This window comes from Oncorhynchus nerka, linkage group LG14, assembly GCF_034236695.1.
Source record: "Oncorhynchus nerka isolate Pitt River linkage group LG14, Oner_Uvic_2.0, whole genome shotgun sequence".
NCBI lineage: Eukaryota > Metazoa > Chordata > Actinopteri > Salmoniformes > Salmonidae > Oncorhynchus > Oncorhynchus nerka.
The window spans coordinates 59266845-59277082 of record NC_088409.1 but is presented as its reverse complement, the minus strand read 5'-3'; positions in this window follow the sequence as shown (position 1 = coordinate 59277082).

Below are 10238 nucleotides of genomic sequence, written 5' to 3'. Positions count from 1 at the left end.
GCTTACCGCCTTTGACTTCAAACCATTCTCTTTCTGAAACTGATACAGGTTCTTCTTCAATAGTTTAAAAAAACATGTAATAATTAGTTTGGTCTCGACATGCCTCGTGAAATTGAACTATGTGGCTTGTCTTCAAATTATTCGGGGAAAGAGCACCTATACGTTTTAATTCATTTTCTATTTCGGTGTATATCAATTTTCATAATTTTTACCGCCACTACTTCTCCATCACCCCAACATTTGGACACTTTTCCGAAGATGCCCTTTCCCACTATATCCAAAGTGTGGTAGACTTCAGTTTCAGAATAGATAACTCATTCTCAGCTTGCTTCCTTCTCTTTGTAGTGATTTTATTTATTCAAATTCTTAATTCAAAATTCGTATTGTTTATTATTATTTATTTTTTTAAACGGGGAAAAAAGATATGATGCTGAATTTTTTTTATTTTAAATGTAGTGATTTTAATTTCAATTATAAACATTTTGTCAATAGTTCTAAATCCATGGAACGTTACCTGGGCGATCTAACAATTCTAAGCATTCTATTTTGAAAGTTTCATCAGCATTAAACTATTTGCATAAATTACAATACCTTCACTTGTTAAATGACCGATTTTTTGAATATCATCATCCTCAATCATCATCGATTATATTAGTTGGTTAATACCGATAAGACAACAAATTAGGCCTTTATGATGATGATGATGATACATGATTAAAAATTATGAATACAGTATTATTATTACATTTTTGTATTATTGTTATTATTATTACAATAGTACATAGGCTAAATAAATAAATACATTTGTTCACTGTTTTTATTGCAGAAAAAAATGACAAGGCCTAGCGAATGCCTACATACAGTAAGTAGCCTATGTTTGTCTATATGCATAATCCTTGAGACTACAATATAATTCCGATGTCCATGGCCTCCATCTATCCAACCATTTCCACATCATCAGACGAAGGAGGGGCATATGTTATGTCACCAATTAGTTTGTGACCGGGTAAAAATGACGGCATATAGGCCTATATCAAACACAATACATTTTGCCCTACAGTTTGTAGTTAATTATGGCAGTCGTATTATTGTTTTTCTTTTTTTTAAGAGTGGGTGGTAGGCTATAGAATTGTGCAGCTCGTGCTCTATCCACGACAATTGTCCCGTTATCTAATGATGCTGGGTTAGGCTTCCACAGTTTTTACAGATTGAATTTCGAGCGTCTAAATCATCCACCATAAAGATGAGGTTTCTGTTACAATTCATATTTTATTGGTGATTTGGTAGCCTACGTTTGCAACTATCCTTTTTGATCTCACACACAGTTCTCAATGCAAACCACTGGTAATTAAAGTTTCATAACGCGATAATAGGCTTTCATATAGATTGATGAAAAAATGTGAATTTATACATACATTTGAGTCTAACACAGGCAAATTATAGGATGTGTGTGGTTTGCCTTGACTTCATTGTAGACTCCGTATAAAGGTATCAGTAATGGCCCTCTAAGGTGACTTTGGGGTAGCCTAACATTGGTGGACAAAACATGCGCAGAACCAGTGTTGGGGAATAGTGAACTACATACAGTTCAACTAGTAATTTAACTACATTTAGCAATAGGTAGTAGTTGAACTAAATTCAAATCTAGTGTTTGCTTTTTTTGCCATGTAGCCGTTTATCTAACTACTGGAACTACACACTACTTTCTTGTAGAAACAAAATAAAATATAGGTGAAGTAGGCAATCATTTCCTTTCTTGCCTTAATTCTCTCTTTTTTTGTGTAGGCAGTTTGTGTTGACATTTTTTGTTTTTGAGTTTTTTTGTGTGTTTTTGTGTAGGCTAAAGTTCACATTCTGTTAACATATGACCCCAAATTGATCTGACTTGCAATATGTAGTCTATGACATTTCACAAAGTAGTTTGGATGTAGTGAACAACTTTTTCAAAGTGACTTTTGTTAACTAAACAATATTTTTCTTAAGGGTAGGGTAACTTTAGTGTCTCTTAACCAGTGGTGTAAAGTACTGAAGTAAAAATACTTTAAAGTACTACTTAAGTAGTGTTTTGGGGTATATGTACTTTACTTTACTATTTATTTACTACTTTACTTTACTATTTACTTTACAACTTTGACTTTTACTTCAGTACATTCCTGAAGAAATGTATGTACTTTTTACTCCATACATTTTCCCTAAGACCCAAAAGTACTCGTTACATTTTAAATGCTTATCTCTGAGTGTTGGAGTGTGCCCTGGAGTGTGCTTAATATAAGGACCTAAAAATGATTTACGCTTTTATTTTTACCTTTAAGTATATTTTAGCAATTACATTCACTTTTGATACTTAAGTATAATTAAAACGAAATACTTTTAGACTTTTACACAAGTAGTATTTTACTGGGTCACTTTCACTTTTTCTTGAGTCATTTTCTATTAAGGTGTCTTTACTTTTACTCAAGTATGATATTGGATACTTTTTCCAACACTGATCTTAACTTCTTCCAGTGTGAAATAATTGGTAGCTTGGTAAACTATATTTTCAGAGTAGCTCCCCCAACACTGCCCAGAATAATAAGATTGATAAGATTATTTGCGATCATTAATATTTGAAGATTATTGAACAATACCCAGAACACCAGAGTATAATATTTGGAAGATTATTGAACAATACCCAGAACACCAGAGTATAATATTTAGAAGATTATTGAACAATACCCAGAACACCAGAGTATAATATTTAGAAGATTATTGAACAATACCCAGAACACCAGAGTATAATATTTAGAAGATTATTGAACAATACCCAGAACACCAGAGTATAATATTTAGAAGATTATTGAACAATACCCAGAACACCAGAGTATAATATTTTGAAGATTATTGAACAATACCCAGAACACCAGAGTATAATATTTGTCACACTTTGAACCATTTAGGACCCCAAACAAAAGGATAATAGATAAGGGCTACATTCAATCTTATCATGGAAGTATCATTATTGCTAGCTCGATTGAAATTTAATGGCAATGTTTGCTGAGACTGCATTCATGGTAAACACATACTATATGTCGGAAATCACCTTTAAATTTGAACCAGGAGCTTCAGCCAGGGGCGCAACTTTCATTCGGGAGGGGGGGATATGTCCAGTTTTATAATTGGAATGTGATACTGGGTGTGCTTTAGGACCATGAGGACAAGTGGGCTATTTGGAGCGTTTAAACGACTGGATAAAATAAATATAAACTCAGCAAAAAAAGAAACGCCCCTTTTTCAGGACCCTGTCTCTCAAAGATAATTCGTAAAAAAATGTATCACTGTTTCCCATGCTTGTTCAATGAAACATAAACAATTAATGAACATGCACCTGTGGAACGATCATTAAGACACTAATAGCTTACAGACAGTTGGCAATTAAGGTCACAGTTCTGAAAACTTAGGACACTGAAGAGGCCTTTCTACTGACTCTGAAAAACACCAAAAGAAAGATGCCCAGGGTCCCTGCTCATCTGTGTGAATGTGCCTTAGGCATGCTGCAAGGAGGCATGAGGACTGCAGATGTGGCCAGGGCAATGAATTGCACTGTCGTACTGTGAGACGCCTAAGACAGCGCTACAGGGAGACAGAACAGACAGCTGATCGTCCTCACAGTGGCAGACCACGTGTAACAACACCTGCACAGGATCGGTACATCCAAACATCACACCTGCAGGACAGGTACAGGATGGCAACAACAACTGCCCGAGTTACACAAGGAACGCACAATCCCTCCATCAGTGCTCAGACTGTCCGCAATAGGCTGAGAGATGCTGGACTGAGGGCTTGTAGGCCTGTAAGGCAGGTCCTCACCAGACATCACCGGCAACAACGTTGCCTATGGGCACAAACCCACCGTCGCTGGACCAGACAGGACTGGCAAAAAGTTATCTTCACTGACGAGTCGCGGTTTTGTCTAACCAGGGGTGATGGTCGGATTCCCTCAAAGGATTACACCGAGGCCTGTACTCTGGAGCGGGATCGACTTGGAGGTTGAAGGTCCGTCATGGTCTGGGGCGGTGTGTCACAGCATCATCGGACTGAGCATGTTGTCATTGCAGGCAATCTCAATGCTGTGAGTTACAGGGAAGACATCCTCCTCCCTCATGTGGTACCCTTCCCGCAGGCTCATCCTGACATGACCCTCCAGCATGCCACCAGCCATACTGCTCGTTCTGTGCACGATTTCCTGCAAGACAGGAATGTCAGTGTTCTGCCATGGCCAGCGAAGAGCCCGGATCTCAATCCCATTGAGCACTTCTGGGACCTGTTGGATCGGAGGGTGTGGGCTAGGGCCATTCCACCCAGAAATGTCCGGGAACTTGCAGGTGCCTTGGTAGAAGAGTGGGGTAACATCTCACAGCAAGAACTGGCAAATCTGGAGCAGTCCATGAGGAAGAGATGCACTGCAGTACTTAATGCAGCTGGTACCTACACCAGATACTGACTGTTACTTTGGATTTTGACCCCCTCCCCTTTGTTCAGGAGCACATTATTCCATTTCTGTTAGTCACATGTCTGTGGAACTTGTTCAGTTTATGTCTCAGTTGTGGCATCTTGTTATGTTCATACAAATATTTACACGTGTTAAAGTTTGCTGAAAATAAACGCAGTTGACAGTGAGAGGACATTTATTTTTTTGCCGAGTTTATATATATATTGCTGAGTTTATATATATATTTATATATATCAAATAAATAAAAATAAATAAATATGTCCCCCCCACTTCTAAAACTAAAGTTGCTGTCTTCAGCAATATGAATTGAATCCAGCCCTTACCAGCCTTTACACTATAAAGGCTCCTAGCCACGCTAACCTCGCCCTCATGTGGGTGCGAATAAGCTATCAAGCATCTAGGCAGTGCTACATATCAACAGCCATTCCAGTAGGGGTTGGAAGCTATGGTGAGCTTCGATTGGTCACTCACATTGAGTTATCGCGGAGGATTTGAATAAAATTCAGCTTTCCCCAGCTCCCTCGCCCACTCTGTTTCTCTTACTTTCCTTCCATTGTGAATGGCTTCGATGTTTCACCGCGCAATGCCGCTTCCTGTTGTAAACTCACCGTTAGTGTCACTTCTCATTTATCATTCATGGCTAATACCTTTTAATCTCTGGAAATGCTTTCCTTGCTGGTCCAGTTTAAACACCAAGATACGTCTTCATATATTTCAGTGGATATTTATATATATATATATATTTATTTATTTTTTTAAAACCCCTTTTTCTCCCCAATTTCGTGGTATCCAATTGTTTAGTAGCTACTATCTTGTCTCATCGCTACAACTCCCGTACGGGCTCGGGAGAGACGAAGGTTGAAAGTCATGCGTCCTCCGATACACAACCCAACCAGCCGCACTGCTTCTTAACACATCGCACATCCAACCCAGAAGCCAGCCACACCAATGTGCCAGAGGAAACACCGTGTACCTGGCAACCTTGGTTAGCGCGCACTGCGCCCGTCCCGCCACAGGAGTCGCTGGTGCGCGATGAGACAAGGACATCCCTACCGACCAAGCCCTCCCTAACCTGGACGACGCTAGGCCAATTGTGCGTCGCCCCACAGACCTCCCAGTCGCGGCCGGTTACGACAGAGTCTCTGGTGGCACAGCTGGCGCTGCAGTACAGCGCCCTTATCCACTGCGCCAGCCGGGAGGCCCAATGAGGATCTTAATAGATACTAAATACTCCCAGAATTAAAGCTATGAGGTTGTCTTTTTTCTCCCTGCATTTATCACTTTCATTATGTTAAACCTTCTCAAGGTCAATAGAAGTCATACTTTATTTACAAGTTTAGTTAGGTTAACATGAACCATTTCATCATTCAGGTTCCTGCCTTGGATGACTGCTCCCAGTACCAACAGTCGACCATTGCCAATTATGGGCAGCTATTGTGTGCCGGGCATTTAAGACGCCCAGAAAGAAAATATGCATGTTTTTTTATTTGCTAGTTTGATCAGTTACCTGATTGGCCGTTCAGTATTTAATTGATTCAGATACATTTGAATGTTAAACATTAGTTTTAGTCTGATTAGTAGAGTATATTGCCACATTGTAGTAGCAGCGTTTGAGCACTGGGAGGCAGCATTGATGCAGTTTCCATAGCTGTGGCGAGGTCAGATGGCGTGCAGTACTGCTTTGCATTCTCATCATTAGCTCTAAGACAACATTTTGACAAGACCTTTTCTTGAATGTGTTAATAACCACGTCATGGCTGAATTAACAGCCATTATCAATGCTTTGTGGATTGTCAGGGAAGGCTCTCTGTAAATGTAGCAATTTGAGGGTCTGTGTGGAACTGTTCCACAATCCACCCAACCTAATCTCAGAGGCCTATCAGTCAGAATAAGGTATGCACTGGACCATGACAAGGTACAGTCTGCACTGGACCATGATAAGGTACAATCTGCACTGGACCATGATAAGGTACAGTCTGCACTGGACCATGATAAGGTACAGTCTGCACTGGACCATGATAAGGTACAGTCTGCACTGGACCATGATAAGGTACAGTCTGCACTGGACCATGATAAGTTACAGTCTACACTGGACCATGATAAGGTACAATCTGCACTGGACCATGATAAGGTACAATCTGCACTGGACCATGATAAGGTACAGTCTGCACTGGACCATGATAAGGTACAGTCTGCACTGGACCATGATAAGGTACAGTCTGCACTGGACCATGATAAGTTACAGTCTGCACTGGACCATGATAAGGTACAGTCTACACTGGACCATGATAAGGTACAGTCTACACTGGACCATGATAAGGTACAGTCTGCACTGGACCATGATAAGGTACAGTCTACACTGGACCATAATAAGGTACAGTCTGCACTGGACCATGATAAGTTACAGTCTACACTGGACCATGATAAGGTACAGTCTACACTGGACCATGATAAGGTACAGTCTGCACTGGACCATGATAAGGTACAGTCTACACTGGACCATGATAAGGTACAGTCTACACTGGACCATGATAAGGTAGTCTGCACTGGACCATGATAAGGTACAGTCTACACTGTACCATGATAAGGTACAGTCTGCACTGGACCATGATAAGGTACAGTCTGCACTGGACCATGATAAGGTACAGTCTGCACTGGACCATGTTAAGGTACAGTCTGCACTGGACTTCCTAGTGAACACAGATGTGCACCAGATCTCAGAACAATTTCTGTAATGCCATGTCGTCAGGTAGAGAAGTATGCAAAGCAGAGACCAGAGTTTATTTTCATTTCCCTTTGCCAGTGCCTTCACCCAGTGGGGAAGAGGAGGGAGTGGTACGTGCCTACTGCCTACAGCCATGGTGGTCGATTGGCCGTGCAGTCCTCTATCAGGAGACGATGCCTCTCTCTGAATGTCCTGTGTTTACAGTGGAGCCGCCGCTCTGAGCACCACCCTGGAACAGCCGCCCGCCAGCCCACCCTCCTCACCCCTAATCACTCAGACTACCCCCTACTTGCCTGCTTCCTGCCCCTTAGAGGGAGTCAACGCTGCACTCTCCAACTTTCCCACCGAATTTGATATTGATTCTGTAGGGCTAACAATTTGGTCTGAATGATGAACATGTCAAATGGCCTTTCCCACACAGATGCTGGTGTTACTGGACTCCTTAATGGAACAGAAAGCCCCAGAAGATGACCTTACATACCAGTAAGGGGGAAGGATCTTGGTTTGTGTGTAGGTACAGTAGCCAAAGGGTGTTTTCCTTTGATAGAAATGTTCCTACTAAAAGAACAAATGCACTTTAATTACCATCCTGTCGTGCCAGGTGTGGTGACGAGGTTGCATACAGTAGTCGTCACTCTCCTCCCTGCCTGGCGCTCCCCATGCCGGGCCCAGGGCCTTTTGGAATTCCACTACAACCCAATGAGTGGCCCACCCATCTGGGTGGTTCTATTCACCCAGGGGAGTATGGGCAAGGGGTGGGTTTGGGATGTACTCTTTCCAAATGGCCTGGAATGAGATCTCTATCTTAATTGATATCTAGCCATGTAATCTAACATAGCATTCAGAACCTAAGCCTGATCTCGCCTTTTGTCTCTCTCTATGGAAGTGTAGTTACTGGGCTGTAGTTTTTCACCCCCTCTGTCTCTATTATTTTAGCTCTCATTTTCTACCCCTATGATCCTCTCCAGTCCTCTCCCTTTCCAGATTCTTTAGGCTGGACCAGATGCAGATCAGGGGCATGCCTTTGCCGTGCTGGTGCCGCAGGGGACTGTCTGTAATGTCTCCATCAGTGGTGTCTGGCTCCACCGTGGGCAGCAGATGACTTTGAGATGGGTTCCTCTTCCACTGCGAGTTGGCTTCCCTCTATCCCAGCCTATAGCCCAGGAACCACATTTCTCTTCCAGTTACATCAATTAGTTCCATTTACACCGTTTCCAATCCACACACTTAGACATGGTGGGCTGCATTTGGTCCCGGAGGATTTGGTTTGTAGCCACAATGGTTTCTTTCATTACGGATGATGATTTTATTCATTCAACTATTGCCATGGTTTGTTGCTCTCTGATGTTCCCTACCCCTTTTCATGTTTTCCTTAGTTGTGTATTCTGCTTTGTGACTCTAATGTCTGTTATCGCGTAACTGTAGGACCAGTGGCTGGAGGATCTGCAAGCAAGTGATGGCAGCTGGAAGGACCATCAAAGGAAAGGATTGAAAAGGCATCGCGGAGGACCAGAGGATCAAAGCCCTGGTCTATTGACCAATCCTTTTTTCTTTTTTGAATTTTACCCCTTTTCTCCCCAATTTTGCGGTATTCAATTGTTAGTAGTTACTATCTTGTCTCATTGCTACAACTCCCGTACGGGCTGGGGAGAGACGAAGGTCGAAAGCCATGCGTCCTCCAAAACACAACCCAACCAAGCCTCACTGCTTCTTAACACAGCGCCCATCCAACCTGGAAGCCAGCAGCACCAATGTGTCGGAGGAAACACCGTGCACCTGGCGACCTGGTTAGCGTGCAATGCGCCCGGCCCACCACAGGAGTCGCTAGTGCGTGATGAGACAAGGATATCCCTACCGGCCAAACCCTCCCTAACCCGGACAACTCTAGGCCAATTAAGCATCACCCCATGGACTTCCCGATCGCGGCCGGCTGCGACAGAGCCTGGGCTCGAACCCAGAGTCTCTGGTGGCACAGCTAGCACTGCGATGCAGTGCCCTAGACCAATCCTTTCTAACACGATGTCCAGCACAAATCTATTATTGAGATGAGTAGCTCAGCCCAAAAAAGTAAAATCACTATTAACAATTTGTCCTGTTCATAGCAGTGAAAATGTTTACATGACTTGTTATAAAAAGATTGTTTTTGATGCAATTCTGTCACGTACACTATTAGTCATGTTTATGGAAATGCCAAAAGGTTAGTGCCATCAGGACTATGGACTACCTTTGGATTTGCTGCCAAGTTTATACTACATTTATGTGGGAAATAAAGTACTGTTTTGACCCTGAACTTCTGTTCCTTGTCTCCTTGTGCTTTTGAATGACATCATGCAATTAGGATACCTCTTTTTAACCACTTCAAGTGTTATTGGATCAGCTGTTGGCAGTTATGAATAGTCAGCAACAACCCTTAGATTTCATCACATTCAGGGGATATTCTCATGCACCCCAAGTGACAGCAAATCAGGTAAGTGGCGGAGTAGATTCAAACTCTGAATTCTGATACCACCAAGTGAAAGTTGCGTTGGTTTATAGCTAATCAAGTGTGTTTTTATTTTAAAATATCTTCAATAGCCTTGTATTACTTAAAATGTGTTCATTTTAGGGTGTAACATTTTTATTGCAGAATATTGGTAGGATTATTAGAAATGTTAACATACTGTAGTTGCCAACAATATATCTCCAATTGTATGTCAGGATGTTATGTTTGGGTGATTAGCATCCTGAGTATATTGTGTAATTTATAAGTTCCTGTGGGAAATGGCTCACATGATTTAACTATTCACAGTTCATTAGAAATAAAAGTACTGAGGGGTTTCCATCTGGTTGCTCTGGTTGTGTCACGTCCTGACCATAGAGAGTCGTTATTTTCTATGGTAGAGTAGGTCAGGGCGTGACTGGTGGGGTTAGTTTAGTTTATTATTTCTATGTGGGGTTCTAGGTTTGTTTTTCTATGTTGGTGATTGTGTATGATTCCCAATTAGAGGCAGCTGGTAACAGTTGTCTCTAAATGGGGATCATATT